This window comes from Belonocnema kinseyi, chromosome 1, assembly GCF_010883055.1.
Source record: "Belonocnema kinseyi isolate 2016_QV_RU_SX_M_011 chromosome 1, B_treatae_v1, whole genome shotgun sequence".
NCBI classification, from domain to species: Eukaryota; Metazoa; Arthropoda; class Insecta; order Hymenoptera; family Cynipidae; genus Belonocnema; species Belonocnema kinseyi.
In genome coordinates, this window is record NC_046657.1 from 161,981,600 (window position 1) to 161,986,684 (window position 5,085).

General features: G+C 29.2%; 1 long non-coding RNA gene across 1 annotated transcript; it reads right to left on the reverse strand.

Moving 5' to 3' along the window:
- Positions 1-356: 356 nt before the first annotated feature.
- Positions 357-4,206, reverse strand: LOC117173516. Its single transcript, XR_004467206.1, has 2 exons — positions 4,122-4,206; positions 357-700 (listed from the first exon to the last, which is right to left on the reverse strand). It is a non-coding gene; the product is annotated as an uncharacterized LOC117173516 (long non-coding RNA).
- Positions 4,207-5,085: the final 879 nt, after the last annotated feature.

Here is a 5,085-nt window from a genome sequence, read left to right on the forward strand (position 1 = left end):
AGTGTAGTAACGTTTTCTTTTTCATTACCAGCTACATCATAAACAGCTTTTCCTCTCTCTCTGCTAAGACAAGATCACTTTTTGGTGCAAGATGCATCGCCGTTTCATCCAAATCAAAAGCCCTTCGAGGATCTTCAAGTGTTTTGACATTTTCGCCAAGCTCTTCTGCCAAATGAGAAAACCAAGAACGAATGTCATTTTCAGTGACGATTGCCCGAGACCTGCAAAGATGTTCTACTCTTTTTTGTTCAACAAGTGGATGACGCCTGAGAAAATCTTCAAACAAATATCTTCCTAAAACATTATTTTTTAAATGATTTCTTAAGCCTTCTGCTTCCATTAATTGCTTGACAGAGTGTACTAAGAAGTATTTATTTATTGGAAAACCCATTCTGCTTGTTCCTAATAATCACTTCTCCAATTTATTTTCGATATTGTGACTAAGTACATATTTTGGATCAACACGACCTGAAGTTTGTGATGCTTTTCCTGGCAGTTTATTACGCAAAGTTTTTCTTGGAATTTTATATTGTTTACTGGATGCTGCAATCGCGGTCTCATTTTTAATTTATTCCAAGACTTTTTTTAAATCAACTTCGAAATACGTGAAAAATGTCCTTTTAGGTTTACTGATTGTAGCTGATGGTGATTTAGGAATTTTCTCCACGGTCTTCTTTTTTACTCTCGACGGCATTCTAACCTATAAAATATAAAAACTACAAAAATTGGTTCTTAGTTTTATAACTAAGATTCTCTGTCAATAATTTTATGAATAATAACTGAATAATATACGTGTGAATATTATAACATATTAAATTAAGTACTATAACCAAAACAGGAAAACGTATCCACCACTTGTGGCCATGGTCATGGGCTTTTTTATTCATATATTAGGCTAGTATCAGTAAATTTATGTTTTCTTACTTACTATTAAGTTTTTTAAGTAGTATATGATATAAATATTTAAAGAAGGTTATGATTTTCAACAAATATCAGTAATTCACTTAACGGGGTGTTCTGCAGATTCTGATATAAGAAATAATTAAAATTTCCGAGGTACAACACGCGTCCAGATAATGTTTTCAATTATTTCTTAAACTATATTTTTAACGAGTATAGAAAAGAGTTCACTGCGTTACCAACATATCAAAAAATCCTATAAATATACTACATAATACTAGAGTAAGAACTAAATATTTAAGACTTACTAATCAATCTCACAGTGACCACAAACGGTACATAAGTGTGACGGATAAGTATGGGGACCTGTAGACAATTATCTAAAAAAGTATCTGTTTATGTTTATTAAATTAAATGTTTATTCTCATTGGTTAATTTATTTTTAATCATTTAAAGAAATGGAATTTGTTTTAACCATTTTTGTTAGAAAACTTGTTTTTCCCCCATATAAATTTTTACTATTAATCTAGTGGAATATTTTATAAGATTGGTTTATTAATTTGTAATGGTTTAATCAACTGGAATTTGTTTAGACTATTTTTTTGTGAAAATTCATTTTTTTTGTAAAAATTATTATTATTCGTTTAGTGGAATTAATTTTTATTTTAAAAAAATTCGAAACAAAATTTTTTAAATAAATCCCATTTGTTTAAACAATTAAAAATTAATGAACCATAGTTATTAAATATTTCAATATACGAATAGTAATAATTTTGATGGAAAAAAAATGTTTCGAGACAAATTATTTAAACAAATTCGATTATCTTAAATAATTAAAAATCGATTAAACAATGATAATAAATATTCCACTAAACCAATATTAATAATTTTAAGTAAAAAGAATACAGAGCTCAAAAAGTCGATTTCATGAAGAATTGACCTTTTTGTTTCAAGGGTAGTTTTCGAGTACTCGTGGGGGTGTGTTAGGGGTTTTAAACCCATATGTCTGATAGATAGAAATCTTCAGTGGATAATCCTCTACAAGCCCCTATACTTTCCCGTCACATTTTTGTAAATTCTACAAAATGATACCAAAAACTCAAAAAAGTCATTTTTCCCCATGCATTTTACATGGGAAACTTCAAGTCAAAACCGGCACCTGTTCAAATAAAAAAAATTAGGAAATTTTATTTCGGATTTGGAATGAAATAGGGGGATCATTGCCTCTAATAAAAGCGATTTTGAGCCACCCCATTGTAGATCACACCCACAAAGGACTAAACCGCGAGTTTACTATTAAAAATCACTTAAACATACAATTATTAACCGATTTTCAAAATTGTTATGTAGGAGTGATCAGCAATAATTGCATAAGACCGTCTATGAATGACATTTTTCAGTTTTTATTATTATATATTTTTCATATAAATAAACAAAGAACGAAAATGAGACATATTTTAATGATTCTTTTTATCATTAAATAAATTATTAATTAATCCCATTCTCGATCAAACTGAATGTAAAATTATCCAAAGAATGTAAAATTATCCAAAGAATGTAAATAATAAACAGGATATCCAATCTCATTATTATAAACAAATCATGGTAACAAAATATCAACATCGTGAAAATTTTGCTTGCTAAGTATATTTGTAAGTCGAAATGGTTTGACTCTATCGACACAATCATATTAGATCATCACAATTTGTTGTCTGGTAAAATTTAATTGTTTTCAAAATAAATTCTATAAATAAATTCACATTTTAGATATTCATTGGCCGAAAGTAATATATTTTTTTTTATTAGTACCTATACATTATATTAATGGTAATACTTAGTTATAAAGATTGGTAATGCGATATTATCTGTTAATTTTATTAACAAATTTTATAAACAAGTGCATAGTGTGACGATTTATACACGTTTTTCTTTCTAATTACCTTTAAGTTAAATGAGTGGTGATTTTTTCGATGCAGACTTGTCTTTTTACAACATTAACTTATTTAAATAACACATTTTATGAACAAATGCATAGTTTGGCATTTTATGGGCAAAAAGTCAATATTTTTCATTTATGAGACCTTTGAATAATATTAAAGGTAGTATTTAGTGACGAATAATTGGCATTCGATATTATTTGAGTATTTCATTAACAAATTTTATAAACAAATGTATAGTTTTGTACATTTCTAGACAGAAAGTAATCATTTTTCTATCTGATTGTCTTCAAATTCTATAAATAATGTGGTTTAGTGGTGAAGACTTTTTGTTTGATATTATATGTTAATTTTATAAATGAATGTGTCGTTTGGCCATTTATTTAAATCATTTAAAGGCAATAATAAAATATTAATTTCTGTATGCAAATGTCTAAACTATGAATTTCTATATAAAATAAACAAGTAATATCGAATGACAATTATTGATAACTAAACAACATCACTTATATAATTTAAACGCGTTAAGAATATAAAATAATTACTTTCTGCCCATTAATTGTTAAACTATGCATTTTTCATAGAACTTGTTTGTAAAGCAAACAAATAATATCAAATGAGTAGTCGGCTTATAAAATTTGTTTAAAAAATAAACAAATAATGTTGATGGACGATTCTTCGTCACTAAACATTACTACTTATGTAATTTGAATACGATTAGAAATAAAAACGATTAATTTATGTCTATGAATAACTAAACTATTCATTTGTTTATAAAATAAACAAATTATACTAGACTACTAAATTTTCACGATCAAATATAATCGTGTCGATAAAATCAGGCAAGTTTAACTAACAAATATACTTTGCAAGCAAAACTTCAACGCAGTTGATATTTTGTTAACACAATTTGGTTATAACAATTAGATTTAATATCCTGTTAATTATTAACCTTCTTTATATGTTTTCATATTAATTTTTATCATAAATTGGATTAATTAAAATACTTATATAAAGATAAAAACTACTAATGAAAATGTGTCTCATTTTCGCTTTTTATTTATCCATATAAAAAGTAGAACGTGGTAAGAATTTACAAATCTAATTTATGGAAGCTCTTATACCACTATTACTGATCAATTTAAAAAAAAAATTGAATAGTAAACTCACGATTCAGCCAACTTTACTCACGCCACGTGGTGTGGTGCAACGCCCAAACTCGAATTTATAGAACTGATTTATATTATTTATTTTTATATTTTTTATTAAACCGCATCGACTCACTAGCAGTTATTTCCTTTCTCGGGTCAGAAACCTTCTTAACACAAAAACATTCTGTTAAAAAGTGTAATCCCTGATTGTCCTTCCACCTTTTTTATGTAGGAAGATTTAACTCACTATGACATTTATATTTCTCGCTGAGTACGAACAACTGAAAGTTAGTTTGCTTTTACTATTAGCTAATATCATAGCTAGTATCATGCTCTCTTTTTTCAAATTATTATAGCATTAATGCAAGCGAATAACCGTCGTTTGCAATTCAGGATTGTTTAAAATCCCAATTTTAAAATTTCCTCACCGTTTTCTCTCACCAAGTGCCCCTCCCTTTTATTACCTCTAAATTCAGTAAGCGCCTTAAGCATGGAATTAGCTGTGCATCTGCCAGCCGAATTCAAATAATTCACAAATGCGGCTAAGATATATTTTCTGCCAAGTATTAGGGGCGAGTTTTAACTGAGCAGGTGCTTAGGGAGAGTCTCGGTGCCAAGTACTAGACGCTTTATGAGAGTCTATTGCACTTGGTGCTTCAGGGTGTCTCACCACTTTTGAGACAGCTAGTTACCACAAATAGAAAATAAAAAAAATACAAAAAAGTCAAAGGCAAAAATGTTCTGCGGTGCTTTGCTTAGCAACAACAGAGAAATAAAGTTTCTTGTAGGTGGGCCCATAGTGTGCCCCCGCGTGAATTGTGAGTGCAGTCGCCACGAGTCACCACCTGCATTCACGCTTCACGCGAGGGCACACTGTGGGCCCACCTGCAAGAAACTTTTTTTCTCTGTAGTTGCTAAACAAAGCACTGCAGAACATTATTGCATTTTAATTTTCGTCCTATTTTTTATTTTCTATTTCTTGTTGCCGGCTGGTACAGAGGTGGTGCGAAACACCGTATAACTTCAACTTTAGTTAATCGAAAAACTTCCGACTCTCTCAGGGGTTTTTTGAATAACTGTAACTTTTACTGGCCATT